We start from the raw sequence: 16,668 nt of genomic DNA on the forward strand, positions 1-16,668 counted from the left end.
CCAAGAGGTGGGATTGTTCTGGACACGGGTGGGGGACAAGGGGTCTTGAGCGTCATTTTACACGGTCGGTGATCTCAGGCCTCGTGGCCAGGTGCAAGGTCTCTTATGAATAGAACATTTCATTACTACTGTGTTCTCATGGCCTTCAAATTATACTATGTTGCAAATCTAAGGAAAAGTCAGCAATTCCTGTGTTAATCATGTCTTTATAGAAAATACAGTCTTTGTTCTATTGTATTAGATGTGCTGGGAAATTCTGTCATGTAAGGTAGTTTTAAAATGAACAAGTTAGGTTATGAGGACAAAATGGAGGATTGAAGAAGTCAGGTTAGGAGGACAAAATGGAGGATTGTCACAGTATAAAGTTAAAATGGAGTTAGTGCAATAAGGTTTTTTAAATAATCCCACATCAGTCCCCCCTATGAAATGTTAGATTCTAAGAGATAAAACTTTATTAAGTTAGTACCAGGAAGACGTGTTAACCCAAAGGCACAGAAACCCCGTGGCCGCTAGCTAGGTGTTAATGCAAAGTGCAAGGCTGTCCCTAGTTCTGACCCTGATAGGCTAACTCATCCGTCAGTATGGCTCTCGAACACTTCACACCCATGGGTATCCCATGGCAGCTAACCCACCACTTCTCCAACACGGGGCCTTTACCATTCACTGACAGATGCTGTCCCTAAGTTAGTCCCTTCCTAGAATTCCTGCACTTTATCAACAAAAGGGATTGTTTGCAGCGGCAGACAGGGTGAGTTGATGTCTTGGAGCTCTTGGTCATCAACTTCGAGATGGGTGAAAGTGGGTGCCGCTTGGTCAACAGTCTTCAGGAGGGATTTTCTCAGACATGGGAGGATACAACAAAAGAGAAGAGCAAAGATAAAAAGAAAAATTAGTATAGCCATACCAATATGCATTACCCAGGGATCTTGTATCCCAGAATTCCTTTTTAACTCTATAGACAGGTCATTTAATTTTTCTATGGCTAATGTAACTTTACCATTAGGGCCTGTGTTTTCTGGGATATAGGTACAACAGGTCAAGGTGTCAGGTAAAATTTTACAAACCCCTCCTTTTTCGGCTAAGATCATATCTAGGGCCATTCTATTCTGGAAAGCCATTTGGGATGTGGCCTGCAACTGTTCGGCCAACCCCTGGAGGGCGTCTCTGGTATAATTAACAAACCGCTGTTGGTTATAATAAATGTAATTGATCCAATTTAAATTCTTGTTTGTGGTAACTATGGCAAAAAGTGATTCAAATCCTGCAGCAACTTCATCTCTTGCTTTAAATTCATTGGGTACCCCCCTAGGCACCCCAATAGCATCAATATAAACATGAGGATCAAAACTTCCTTTCACTGGGGCGTCACGCTTAACCTTAGTGTGCCTGGACTCATGGGTGACGAGGTGTGTGTCAGAGATAATATGTATAGGCATAATAGCTTTAGCCAAAGTACACTCCCCCCACCACTCCTTGTCCATTCTGGATCTCAGCTGTAAATCCCCACACAACCAGTAGATGTCCCCTAATGACCTGGTGTGAAACTGCAACAAGTCCATAGAGACACTCCTGTAGGTAGCACAATACCCCTTAGAGAAGTTACCCAAGAATCTACCAATTCCATCATAATTAGCATAACAAGTGTAATTACCTTTATACACGGTAATACCGTCTGGGGGTTTGACATCCTTGGTTAGGAGAGGATACTCCTTTGTCCATGCACTACATATGGACCTGTTAAAATCATAGTGATAGGCAAAAAGGCTTAAAACACATTCCTCTATATCTACTGGCAGGATTAGAGGTACGGTACCCAGGTGAGGCCGGGCACCACCACAGACATAGCATGCAGTCTTATTATGCTTATTAGCATTATATTTCATCCATTCTAACCATAAATTTACATCATTAAAACCTGTTTCAGCGGCCATGGTATCTTCAAAGGTGGGGTTAGCAATGGCCATCATGTCTTGAAAGGTCTGGATATGAGGTTTTAATGGGTTAGGGACCATATGGGTGGCCCCTTGCCACTCGGAAGAGTTGCACATATCTTTTAGGAAGAAATGCCCTAATTTACGGTAGGAACCCTTTTTCCAATACATTCCCATCACATACTGGTCTGCATCCGTTGGGCTTGGATGCTCAATGTTAAGGATTAATTTCATTGGTGTACCTCCCCCAGGCTTTCTCAAAGTCATTCTCTGGAGAAGGGATCTACCTTGTTCATCTACTTTAGATAAGGCACTTTTTGGTTTGTAACCCCAGGCAGGCCCGGCATTCCATCCCGCCGCCCCCCAATGATTACAATTGTGCCCCCATTGTTTGTCAACTACACAAACATATGGGTCTTTCGAATGAGGGATATCTCTGTAAATACTCTGGATTTGTGATGTGGGGAACGGGCATTCTACAATGTCACAATAGTCAAAGGTGTAAGTAGCCACATGGGTGCATGATGAATTGTACCAGAAGGTATACCCACTAATATCTTTGGTGATGGCTACTTGTTGGGCCTTTATAAGGCTGATTAAGGAGAAGGTGTACCAGAGGTACATGCTTGTGCGGTATCTGCTTCCTCAGGGGCTGGAGATTTCTTGCAGTGGGAAGCGTGGATCCAATTTGGCCTGCCGGCCAGTTTGACGGAGGTTGCGGTAATCAGGAGGACTTGGAATGGACCGTCAAATCTTGGTTCCAGGGTATTTTTCCGCACAAACTTCTTGACCAGAACCCAATCTCCGGGAAGCAGGTTATGGGTACCTGTATCCAAATCGGGATCTGGAATTGAAGAGAAAACTTGGGCATGTATTTTGTTCAAGGCACTTGCAAGTTCAGTTACATAATCTACTAAAACATCTGATTGGAGCTGTAACTGCTGCGGATAATAACAACCTAGTCTGGGTGCTGTCCCGAATAGAATTTCATATGGGGACAGTGAATGCTTCCCTCTAGGTGTGTGCCTAACACTAAATAAAGCTATTGACAGGCTTTCTGGCCAGGGCATCTTTGTTTCTTGCGACATTTTTAACATTCTGGCCTTTAGAGTGCCATTCATGCGCTCTACTTTACCACTACTTTGTGGGTGGTAAGGGGTGTGGAAGGCTAGGGTCACACCTAGAGCAGTCCAAATTTCTTTAGTCACTGTTGCTGTGAAGGCTGGGCCTTGATCACTTTCAATGACTTCTGGGAGTCCAAATCTACATACTATCTCTGTAAGTAGGCGTCTTGCGGTTGTCTTTGCAGTGATATTGGCCACTGGGTAGGCCTCTGGCCACCCTGAGAACATGTCCACTATGACTAGTGCATATTCATGGGGCCCACTCTTGGGCATTTGGATGTGGTCAATTTGAATTCGCTGGAAGGGGTACATGGGCTTTGCCAGGTGTTTTGCAGGCACCTTGATTGGTCTTCCTGGATTGCATTTTGCACAAATAACACAGGCCTTACAGAAGCTGCTGATCAATGTTGTGATTCCGGGTGCTTCATAATACTTCTGTATGAGGGCGGCCATCAATTCTTTTGACAGGTGTGCAGGCCCATGTGCCCATTGGACAACTGCTGGATATAAATTTTTTGGAAGGCAAAATTTGAAGTTGTTGTAATATACTCCGTCCTTTTGGACAGCTCCTTTATTTTTCCATTTTTGGGTTTCTTCAGGAGTGACTGCAGCTTGCTGTTCTCGCAAAATTCGCAAATCAGTAGGAAGAGTTTGCAGAGCAAAAATAGGGACTTCTTCTTCTTCTTCTTGTCCGGACACTTCTTCATCCACTTCCTGCAGATCCCTGGCTGCTAGCTTAGCAGCCTGATCAGCCAAATGGTTGCCCTTTGCTTCATCTGTATCCAATTTCCCATGGGCCTTTACCTTCAAAACGGCCACTTCTTCAGGGAGTAGGAGGGCATCCATTAGCTCCTTAATTGCAGTACTATGTTTGACTGGTGTACCGGCGGTGGTAAGAAATCCTCTTGTCTTCCAAATTAGGCCGAAGTCATGTGCCACACCCAGAGCATATCTTGAATCTGTATAGATGTTGGCACGTTTTCCTTCGGAAATTTTGCATGCTGAAGTCAGAGCCTGTAATTCAGCTTCTTGCGCAGACATTGCTGGCGGTAAAGATGATGATTTGATAACTTTGTCTGTTGTGGTTACGGCATATCCTGTATGATATCTTCCTTCTTCATCAGCATATCTTGAGCCGTCCACAAACAGGGTAAAATCTGGATCTTGTAATGGATTCTCATGCACAGTTGGTAGGTGCACTGTCTCCATTTTCATCTGTTCAAAACAGTCATGAGGTGTTTCGGGGTCATAATCATTCACTATGACCAGATCTTGAAATTCCTTTTCTAGGAAGTGGCGTGGCCATGCTTCCAGAAGGTCAGTTGTTGGGTATTTGACAATACCATTTTCCTGTAGCTGTTCTTCATCCATGGTGGCCCATAGCTTTGCCATGGGCCCAAGGTCATTCCATGACCTTGTCTTCAATTTGGTAACAGGAATATGTGGGATAGCAGTATCCCAATGGCGGTAGAGGTAGTTAAGTTGTTGAGGTAGTTGGATTAAGACCATGCTATTGCCTTCAGAGTCACAATAGAAATCTTGAGCAGTGAGCTTCACATCAGTCCAGTGGTAAAGCTCATCTTCATAGCAAGGTTCAGGAGCAATGTCTGGTTTGTACCACATGGTGCAGAAGGCGTAATCTGGGCCTTCACAGAGAGGCTTCTCATCTTCATAAAATGTCAAATGTGGATGCATGACTTTCTTGATACATCCACAAAGCAGGTAAATGTAGGTTTCATCTGTGATAAATCCATAATAGATACCCCCCTCAGGGAGTGGAAGAAGAGTGGATGGATTAAGAACTTGACATCTTTGGATGGAAATATTGTCAGGTAGAAGAAGATGGCACTGGAGGCGTAGGTGTCTGGCTGGAGACACGTGCTTAAGCTGGACTTGGTTGATGATGGCAGAGATGTCATGAGGGGCCAAAACAACCAGAGGGTGGCCAAGGACCAGGTCTGAGGTTCTTTCTATGAGCTCTCTAGCAGCAAAGACAGCCCTGAGACAGGAAGGAGTCCCTCTGGCCACAATGTCCAGTTGACATGAGAAATATCCAATAGGCCTTTGGCGGCCTCTTAAGTCATTAGTTTGGGTGAGAACTCCTGTTGCGTGGCCTTGTCTTTCAGAGACAAATAATTTGAAAGGTTTTGAGTAGTCAGGTAGGCCCAAGGCAGGAGCAGAAGCAATGGCACGTTTAAGAGCATTGAAATTGTCCAGAGCTTCATTAGGCAAACAAAAAGGGTCAGACTTAAGTGCGTCATAGAGAGGCTGCATGAGCAGGGAGGCTTCTGGGATCCATGCTCTGCAGTAGGAAATGAGGCCTAGGAAGGCATGGAGGGATTTTGAAGTCCTTGGAGTTGGAATATCCAGTACGGCTCTCACCCGGTCCCGGGTAAGATGTCTGGAACCTTGAGATAGGCAATGTCCAAGGAAAATGACTGAGGGTTGGCAGAACTGTAGCTTGATGAGCGAAGCTTTGCATCCTTGTTCTGCCAAATAACAAAGCAGGCTAATTGAGCACTTTTCAGTAGTGGGCATATCATCTCCACAGAGCAGCAAATCATCCACATACTGAAGCAGAACAACTTCTGGGTGCTCGGCTTGCCATGGGTCAAGGATGGTGGCCATGGCCTTTGCAAATTGGCTTGGTGAATTTTGTGCCCCTTGGGGCATGACAGTCCAGGTATACTGTTGCATCTCATGGGTGAAAGCAAACAGGTATTGGCAGGATGGGTCCAGTGGGACACTGAAGAAAGCATTTGCTAGGTCAATGACTGTGAAAAATTTTGCAGATGGTGGGACTCCAGAGAGCAGAGTATGGGGGTTTGGTACAAGAGGGGTGTCCAGGACGGTAGCTTCATTAACAGCACGGAGATCCTGAACCATCCTGTACTTCTCTGGCTCACCTTTGGGAGTTTTCTTTTTCACAGGGAATAATGGGGTGTTGCATTCAGATTTACATTTCACCAGGGCACCCTTCTCCAAGAGTGCCTTGATGTGGGTAGAAATGGCAGCGGCCTGTGCTGGTTTTAATGGATATTGTGGTTTTCTTGGTAATTTAGCTCCTGGAATGAGCTTTACCACCACAGGGGGAACATTTAGGTGACCTATGTCCTCTGGGCCTGAGGACCATAACTTGGCGGGCACCTGTATCTTTAATGCCTCTGGGAAATTGGACCTTAATTCTGCTGCTTTCTCACGGGGCTTTTCTAAATGCAGCATTAGAGGCAAGGAGCACAAGGCTGAGGTGTCTGATTCAGATAGAGGTGTGGACATTTCTACCTGCCCATCCGGGGTAAAGGTGATGGATGCTTGCAGGCGTGAGAGAACATCAGCACCTAATAGGTTAATTGGGCATGTGGAGGATACCACAAAGCGAGCAAGCAGGCTAGAGCCAACTCGTAATGGAGTTGTTAAAGGGCTATGTCTTGGCTGGCCATCCACTCCAACACAAGAGACGTCAATATTTGACAGAAAGGATGGGTCTGGCAGGTCTTGTTCTCGCAGAACACTACGGGCTGCACCTGTGTCAACTAGAAATGTGGTAGGGTGGCCTTCAATGGGCAAAGTCACTGTGGCAAGTGGCCCCCCCCTATCCCCTGTAGACACTGCCATGACAGGGGTTGCAGACACAGGCTTGCCAATTTCCTAATCATCTGGTTCCTCAATTATCGGAACCTGTTTGGTGGCTTTGGGAGCTGGGGCAGGTTTGGAGGGCTTTCTGGGCTCCTTTTTAGGTTCTGGGCAGTCACTTCTAAAGTGCCCCTTGGCTCCACAATTAAAACAATGTCCCCCCTCCTCCGGTCTAGTACCTTTTGGGACTGGGGTGGAGCGGGATACCATGAGAGGCGCTGAAGTGGATCTTCTTGGGGTCTGGGCGGATTCCAAACCTCTAGCAACTAAAAGTAGGGTGTCCAGGGGAACAACCTTATATTCAGGGCGTGCAGCAATGATTCCCTTGCGTATAGAGTCCTTAACACCTTGGACAAACGCACCTGACAGCATTTGTGAATGAATCTTGTCAGTAAGATCAAACCCCAAATCTGTAAACATTTGATACAGTCTTGCATGAAACCTTTCCACTGATTCTCCTTTATCTTGAATAACATCAGTAAGGCCAGCAGCCTGATCTGCAAGTTTGTCCTTAGCCCATTCTTTCAATTGGGTGCAAAAAGTTACTCCAGAGGGGTAATCAACATCACTGTTGAGCTGATCTGTACTGAGGTGTCGGGCCATACTTGGCCAATATGCATCCCCTGCTTTAATAGCACAAATGCTCAATAAATCACGCCATGCGGCTGAATAAGTCTTCTGAATTTGAACTATCCCTCGGTAGAAGGGCATAGGCTGCTTTTCTGGGTCCGGGAGTGATTTCATCAGAGCACTAGCTTGAGTGGGGTTAAAAGCTACATATTTAGGAGGGGCCTGTTCTCCCCGACCCTTGTGGCCGAAGGGATCATCGATAGAACGATGAGTTGGGGCTCCCGCAGCAAGTTCCGATGAGACATGAGACACCCTGTCCATCTCGTCATCATCGAACTCTATGATATTGACTCTTCTACGCGGTGCAGGTCCCGCGTGAGGTGAAAGGGTCGGTGGCTGGGAATGAGCCCCAGATGCAGGGGTGGCTAGCGAGTCGTAACCTGGGGACAGGTAGTCGCCGGGAATTACTGGCATCAGGGCTGAACTGGGAGCCGCCATATTGGAGGCGGGGAAAGGAGTTGCTTCAGGATTAAGGGAAGAAGCGGCGGCCATATTTGATATGGGCACTTCCGGGGCCGATTGGGCCGGACTGGGCATGACCGGAACCTGGGGAATGGCTTGGGGAAAGGGAGGGTAACCGGGGTAGGGCAGGGCCATGGGATATGGGAAGGGGTAGGGCCAGGCAGGGGAGGGCAAAAGAGTAGGGTGGGCAGGTACGGTTAAGGAGGTAGGATATTGGACTGGGGCGGAGCTGGTTATCGGAGGAGACAGGACAGGATTAGTAGGGATGGAAGCAGAAAGAGGAGTCGTAGCATGGGAGGGAGGGGTAGTTAGCTGGACGGGTGCTGATGGAAGGGGATTAACCATAGAGAGGGATTGCAGGGAGGAGGCGGCAGATGAGATGTTAGGATTAGGCATGGAAGGGAGCGTGGGGATGGCTGAGGATGATGAGGCCGTTAGGGAAAGGGAAGGGGTAAAGAAAGATCCATCAGAATTCAGGACCGGGCAGACAGGTGAGGTGATGGGATGGGATTCGGGAGGATCGGGAGTGGGGAACATAGTCAGCGGGCTATCACCTATGGCTGACTGAACCTTGGGGCTTGGGAAAACCCCAGCAACACAATTTTTATGATACACAAACAATTTCACACCTTTGTGATTTACTTCTTCCTCAACCCAACCTTCTAACTGAATAGCCTTCGCTACTCTGTACCATGCTTCAGCAGTCTTTAATAAACCATTATCTGTAAGCTTGCCTTTCATTTCTGCTAGTAACTTGCGCCAACTTTCTGGTTGCAATCTCCCACATGTCGGTACAGCAATTTTACATACTTTTGCAATCTTTTCAACACCTTTAACCATCTCTTCACCCTCTCTGTTCTCTACCAAATCACATGCTAACCAGCCCTTGCTGGGCTTATCTAAATCCTGTCCCATAGTCCCTTTACCCCTATACCAGCGTCCTAGATATAGAGAGAGAGAAGGAAAATTGAACGGGAACGTCTACAATGCTCGACTGCCACCCGAGAATCGTGGAACTTTCTCAGGTGCGTCATCCCAAAACGTAGACTAGTCACTGAATCCGTCTACCCGGGGTGGTAGACACGGATTGGAGCGAGGTGAGAAGTGTGTGACCAATCACTTCTCTTTTAAGAGGAATGGGAGTGGATAGTATAATAATATAGAGAGTGTAGAAAAGATGAAAGGCAAGGAAAAATCCTTAGAGACAGACACAGGAGTACATGAGACTCCTCATTAAACAAACAAGACAACAATACAGTTGAAATACAGTGTATGCATCACAGTTCAAATAAAATCAACAACCCCGTAGTGCCCCTATAAGACCCACTTATAAGTCTCACTACCACAAATAAACAGAAGAACAGGAATTCCACCAGCCCCAGCGCTCAGGGCGGTGGTTACCAAAAGAAAAACTGGAATCCCCCCCGCCGAAGCTGAGGTTTACCAAAACTGGAATCCCCCCCGCCTCGGTACTCGGGACAGTGGTTACCAAACTTGGAATTCCACTAGCCCCAGTACTCGAAACTGTGGGTTACCACGTGCACACTGAGGCTAGCTAAGCTCTCAGAGTGTCACCAGAAGGATCACAGGAAATTATGAGTCTACACAAAATCCACAGTTCCAACAATCCCCTTTTTCCTTACAGCCACAGCCACGAGGCTCCTAAAAGAGGTAAACAGGCAAAGAAGACCCCCAGGAACGCATCCACAGGTCAACCCCCCTTTTTCCCTACAACCACAGCACCGTGGTTCCTAAAAGGAGTAAAACAGGTGTAACGGATCCACTGGCACCCCGACTGGGTACCTCCGTTGAAAGATGCTCCTAGCGCTTCCAGAGGACTCCAAGCACTCCACCAGACACCATAAGCACCGCAGGCTGCAGCTATCTCCCTTCAGAACGAAGCAGGAACAAGCTCTTACAAGAGCTCAGTGATTATAGCAAGGGAATATGCCTAGCATAGCAATCCCTTGTAGCAGATTCCCCCAATAAGAGACAGGACTCAAGTTGAGGGTAAAACAGGAACTCTCTGGCTGCTAGCTTGCAGCCCTTTTTATTCACAATCCACAAAACCTAGTACTGCTCACAGGGTTTTGCAGAACAACCAATAAACACATTACAACACATACAATGCAAGTACAGCAGCCAATCAGACACAATGGGACAATAGAAACACACCCAGCATATTCCTCCCCTCTGCTTAGGAGATAATTGAGTCAATTACTGTATCTACTCAATTATCTCCAAGCTGAAAAGTTACACTTTTTATACATTTTTATAACTTTGTGAGTTAACATCGTACATACATAAAACTTATATTATTTTAACCAGTATAACTTGGGGACAAACATATCCAAAATTCACTTGAATAGGTTCAGGGGTTTAACGGTTAGGTCGAAGTCCTTTGTTTTCACTTGCAAGCATGGCTTTTCCTTGTCCCTGGGACAACACCCTGCTGGAGAACAATGGATCCGGGGGAGGGGAAGAGGAAGTGTCCAAAAAGTTTCAGTATGTCCATACACTGTTTTTAAAAGGCCAGCACAGTACAATAAAAGTCCATTCACTGTGCTTAAAGGGCCAGTAGCCGCACGATAAAACACAGTATGCCCAAATACCGTGCATAAAGGGCCAAATCGCCCAGGGACCGTAGTCACACGGTAAGAGGCGGGCAAGCAGCCCCCTCCAAAACACAGCGGCAAAGTGGCTTTCGCTACATATCTTCCCATTCGGGGGTAGACTAACCAGGTACCTGACCTTCTGCCGGTCAGTACCTAGATTAGTCGGGCAGCCCACCCATAAAACAAAATTAGCAGAGTAGCCCACCCACAAAACAAATTTAGCAGTGTAGCCCCCCCACAATAAAGAATTCACAGAATAGCCCCCCAACAATAAGTCATACTGGCCTGTAGGTCCCAAGTTGTGGGGTGAAACTGTGGCACCCTCGGCCTTGCTGGGCAAATGGCTGTGAGTACTTGGGGGCCAGATGCCCGATGTGCTCTGCTCCGGGGTCAGAGCTGGGGTAGTCTCAGGGTAAGGAAAAAAGGAAGGACAGAGGCCAGCGGCGCTCTGCCCAGTTGCCAGCTCTTCCGCTGAGGCAGCCTGTAGAAAGTCAGGCTCAGGGGAAGGAAACAAGGGAGGACAGAGGCCAGCGGCGCTCTGCCCAGTTGCCAGCTCTTCTGCTGGGGGGTCAGGGAACAAAGGAGTTGACTGGGGAGGAGAAATATCACTTACCTCCCCCTGGTACTCCGGCTGCTGCTGGGGGGGGAGGTCGATGCTCTCCACTTTCTGTAACTCCAGCTCTAGTTGGGGATCTGGGCCGGTTGCCCAGCATCCCTGTAGGGCCGGTGGAGAGATCTCGGTCCCATCTCCACCTGCCTGCAGAGGGTCCTCCCAGGACCAGTCTATGAGGTCCTCTACCTCGGGTACCTCTGGTTGCTGTTGGGGAGGGAGACCGGTTGTCTCTTCCTCCAATAACACATTCTGCCGCTGGGGAGTGAGACCGACTGTCTCCCCTCCCTGTAAAACATACTGCCGCTGGGGATCTGGGCCGGGTGCCCAGCATCCCTGTAGGGCCGGTAGAGAGACCTCGGTCCCATCTCCACCGGCCACCAATGTTTCTTCCTCGTCCCACTCTACCTGTGGCTGGAGTTTCTCCCAACGTGCCCACTGGCCTTCCCTCAACGCCCTGTGTTGTAGATTCCGGGTCACCATGTCCCACACAAACCGCACGTATTTCTCCTCTGGATTGGGTCCATAAAACTTCAGGCGCAACCCTACCATCGTGCCAAACTCTAGTACGGAGTAGCTATACGCCATGCTTGCTGTAGCCACTGCTGGTTCCATTATGTTGCTGAAGATAGGGACGCTGCACAACTCCACAAGTTACCGGTGTCTCTGAGCTGCTTCTCCTCGCACTAGGACGCCATCCCACCGCTTGCCACCAATGTAACGGATCCACTGGCACCCCGACTGGGTACCTCCGTTGAAAGATGCTCCTAGCGCTTCCAGAGGACTCCAAGCACTCCACCAGACACCATAAGCACCGCAGGCTGCAGCTATCTCCCTTCAGAACGAAGCAGGAACAAGCTCTTACAAGAGCTCAGTGATTATAGCAAGGGAATATGCCTAGCATAGCAATCCCTTGTAGCAGATTCCCCCAATAAGAGACAGGACTCAAGTTGAGGGTAAAACAGGAACTCTCTGGCTGCTAGCTTGCAGCCCTTTTTATTCACAATCCACAAAACCTAGTACTGCTCACAGGGTTTTGCAGAACAACCAATAAACACATTACAACACATACAATGCAAGTACAGCAGCCAATCAGACACAATGGGACAATAGAAACACACCCAGCATATTCCTCCCCTCTGCTTAGGAGATAATTGAGTCAATTACTGTATCTACTCAATTATCTCCAAGCTGAAAAGTTACACTTTTTATACATTTTTATAACTTTGTGAGTTAACATCGTACATACATAAAACTTATATTATTTTAACCAGTATAACTTGGGGACAAACATATCCAAAATTCACTTGAATAGGTTCAGGGGTTTAACGGTTAGGTCGAAGTCCTTTGTTTTCACTTGCAAGCATGGCTTTTCCTTGTCCCTGGGACAACACCCTGCTGGAGAACAATGGATCCGGGGGAGGGGAAGAGGAAGTGTCCAAAAAGTTTCAGTATGTCCATACACTGTTTTTAAAAGGCCAGCACAGTACAATAAAAGTCCATTCACTGTGCTTAAAGGGCCAGTAGCCGCACGATAAAACACAGTATGCCCAAATACCGTGCATAAAGGGCCAAATCGCCCAGGGACCGTAGTCACACGGTAAGAGGCGGGCAAGCAGCCCCCTCCAAAACACAGCGGCGAAGTGGCTTTCGCTACAACAGGTAACAGAAGACCCAGGCAAATCCCCTCAGGTCCACCCCCCTTTATCCCAAAAGGGGCAAAATACAAACAGATAGACAGATATACAGAAGACCCAGGCAAATCCCCTTAGGTCCACCCCCCTCTATCCCAAAAAGGGGAAAACAAGCAAGACAGAACCCCAGGCAAATCCCCTGCAGGTCCACCCCCCCTTTATCTCAAAATGGGGAAACAGGCAAACAATTCAAACACAATTCAAACACACCCAGGCAACAGATAGACTAAAATGCAGGTAAACAAATGAGTAACGAGACACCGGGCAAGATATTACCTGTCTTTGATGTCCTCCCGGGAAGCAGTCACAGACACGTGGACGGGTCAATCAAAGGGGCCGGAACATACCGGTGGCTCTGCAGAAGTCTCTACCGTGTACCTGGAGGTGATCAATCTCCTTTCCTTCCCCCTGGATTCCTCCGTCCAACAGCGTCTTCCTTAGGACGGCTCACCGGCCAGACATAGCCCGGTGCCCCACGTTGGGCGCCAAGTTGTTATGGTACTTTTTAGCAGTAAACCAAAATGTTTAAATGTCTATCTGTTCCTGTCCAAATTAATAAAATAAATTGCGTATATACGCTGAAGTAATTAAGTCTGACACACAAGGTTCAGGTTAAAATAACTTAGAGAAAATTTATTGGCAAGTGATTAAAAAGTGGACGCGCAGGTCCTTTTAAGAGGCATTTCACGTCATCATTGATTATTAGAATATCAGCAAATAAACATCATTAATTGGATTAATTGTTAAGTGTCGTGATCAGTGTCCTCCTATCAATATTATTAATTGGTCCAAACAACTAAGTGGTTAGTCCCGTGTCCACCCACCAAGAGGTGGGATTGTTCTGGACACGGGTGGGGGACAAGGGGTCTTGAGCGTCATTTTACACGGTCGGTGATCTCAGGCCTCGTGGCCAGGTGCAAGGTCTCTTATGAATAGAACATTTCATTACTACTGTGTTCTCATGGCCTTCAAATTATACTATGTTGCAAATCTAAGGAAAAGTCAGCAATTCCTGTGTTAATCATGTCTTTATAGAAAATACAGTCTTTGTTCTATTGTATTAGATGTGCTGGGAAATTCTGTCATGTAAGGTAGTTTTAAAATGAACAAGTTAGGTTATGAGGACAAAATGGAGGATTGAAGAAGTCAGGTTAGGAGGACAAAATGGAGGATTGTCACAGTATAAAGTTAAAATGGAGTTAGTGCAATAAGGTTTTTTAAATAATCCCACATCAATATGAGTGTTAGAGGTAAATCTGAGTGGCGATTAAAGACCTCCATTATAGGTTATGTTTGCATAGCAAGGAAAGGAATAATGTATAACACTTCTGTAGGAGAATTAACTTGTCTAGGGCAAAAAGCTTATGATGATGATACAAAGAATACAACTTGGTGGTCGGCTTCAAATGTCTCAGAACCATCTAACCCGTTTGCTAGATACGCCAATTTAAAGGATGTGTGGTTTGATCTATCCATCACATCTACCTGGAAAGCCCCAGCAAATTTGTACTGGATCTGTGGTAAGAAAGCCTATTCGGAGTTGCCACAGGACTGGGAAGGGGCATGTGTGTTGGGTATGCTCAAACCATCCTTCTTCTTGTTACCTATTGAAACAGGTGAGACTTTAGGTGTTAAAGTGTATGATGTGAATCATAGGAAGAAAAGGGGACCCATAGAGATAGGCGCCTGGGAAGATAATGAATGGCCTCCCCAGCGTATTATCGATTATTATGGGCCAGCCACGTGGGCAGAAGATGGTACCTTTGGTTATAGAACCCCTATTTATATGCTCAACCGTATTATAAGATTACAGGCGGTGGTTGAGATTATCACTAACGAGACATCACAAGCGCTCAATCTTCTAGCGAAGCATAATACCAGGATGAGGACAGCAGTCTACCAGAATAGATTAGCCTTGGATTACCTTTTGGCAGTAGAGGGAGGTGTATGTGGGAAGTTTAACCTGAGCAATTGCTGTCTTCAAATAGATGACGAAGGGCAAGCAATAGCTGAGCTTACTAGCCATATGGTTAAACTAGCGCATGTGCCTACTCAGGTATGGAAAGGGTACAATCCAAGTAGTTGGTTTGGTAGCTGGTATGAGTGGTTTGGAGGGCTTAAGGCAGTGGTAGGTGGAGTCCTACTGATTTTAATGTTGTGTCTACTCCTGCCGTGTCTTATACCCTTAGTAGTTAGGTCTGTGCAAAGCCTGATAGAAAATATAGCAGAGAGGAAGGCTGCTGCACAGATAATGGCAATTTATAAATATGAGGCTCTAGATCAGGGAGAACCAATGCAGGAAGATGAGTGTTGAAGATTCACATCATAAGATAAGTCTGGTCTGGTTCAAGGTAACTTGCGGTGTATGCAAACTAAGGTTAAGTGATGCCTCAAGTAATTCTGAAATATCAAGAGGCATCAAAGGGGGGAATGTGGTGGAATCTCGGTAAAAATAAATTTAGTAGGCCGAGATTACCACGTGGCATGTGTACGTGCATATGCTGACGTATCGATCAGTTGGTTGCACGAGGCAAGATACGATCAGTAGTGTACGGAGCATGTGCAAGAATACAGGATATAGTATTCCCCTCCTCCATTGTGCTGGACAAGCCATGCGGTCAAACAGGAAGTTAATTCTTATTTGTGTTGATTGGTTAAGAGAATGTGCGGGTGGAGCTTAATATGGGAGGAGTTATGTGCCTATATAAGGAGCCTGCACTATTGTCCGGGGCTCAGAACTTGCTGTATTTTGGTGACGTTAGTCCCTCTGAGTCCCGATCGGTGATCCAATAAAGAATCTCTTCCTTCCTGAAGAAACCTGTGTCCATCTCTCTGTGCTTCGCTTCCGTCAGTTTCTCCGGTATCAATCCTACTTACATATACTAGAGCAATAGACCTGCTCTAGTGTGAACAGCTTCAGGTGGAACAATCCCCACCTAGGGATATAGAGGACCCATAGGTAGCAGCAGCAAGATGAAGGAAGTAGGACTGGGAAAGACTGGATTTACATACAAGTATATACTTTATTTGGACAAAATAAAAGTGGAAATACAAATATAAATATATTAACAAAATACCAGTCTAAATTAATATATTTATATTTCCACTTTTATCTACAAAAGAAGTAACTTCAGCAGAGCAAGCATGGCACCCAGCTACATTCAGGAGGAGTTTGACAGAGAGCCGAGATCGCAGCTGGCTTTCTTTGGACCCAACCCCCCGGTGCAGCGTGGAAGAGTACCTGCAGGTCAAAGCAGAACGAGCACGTGAGTTGGCAGAGACCCCAGCAGAAGAGAAAAGAGAAAAAAGCTTGTCACCCCCTCTCCCCAGCGGCAGCCTAGCCCACCAAGGGGAGATGATAAGCCCCACACCAGTGCAGATGGGACCGTGGTCTCTGCATATGCCTCACAGGGGCTAGGGACGGTCGGTCCTGTCCCCCGGCAGCAGGGATGTTCATCCAAAGGGAAGACAGCCTGTCTTTCCATCCAGCAGCAGTACCAGGTCGAGAGTGAGGAGCCTACTACTCCATTCCCTCAACTGGGCTCCAACCAGGCTACTCCCGTGGTAGCGCTGGCAACAGGGCAGAGTACTGCTGGTCTCTGCCCACTCAGCAACCCAACGATCCGGAGCGCTAGTACCCCCCAGAGCCGAGGTGGAGCTCCTGGACCTGGACAAGCGACCCACTACTCCAGGTGTAGTATCCAATTTTTGTGGGTGGGTTATACTGCGGATTCTGTTTTGTGGGTGGGTTGCTGGACTAACCAGAGCACTGACCGGCAGGAGGTCAGATACGCTGTTAGTCTGGTGGGTAAAGGGGAGAAATGTGGCGGAACCAGCCCCGCCACTTGTGCCTGGAGATGACTGCTTGCCAGCCTCTTGCCATGTGATTATGGTCCCTGGGAGGTTTGGCCCTTAATGAGTAGGACTAACTCCCATCATTCAGTTTCAAAGTGCCCAATAATGAGTAGA

Source organism: Pelobates fuscus, chromosome 10, assembly GCF_036172605.1.
Source record: "Pelobates fuscus isolate aPelFus1 chromosome 10, aPelFus1.pri, whole genome shotgun sequence".
Taxonomy (NCBI): Eukaryota; Metazoa; Chordata; class Amphibia; order Anura; family Pelobatidae; genus Pelobates; species Pelobates fuscus.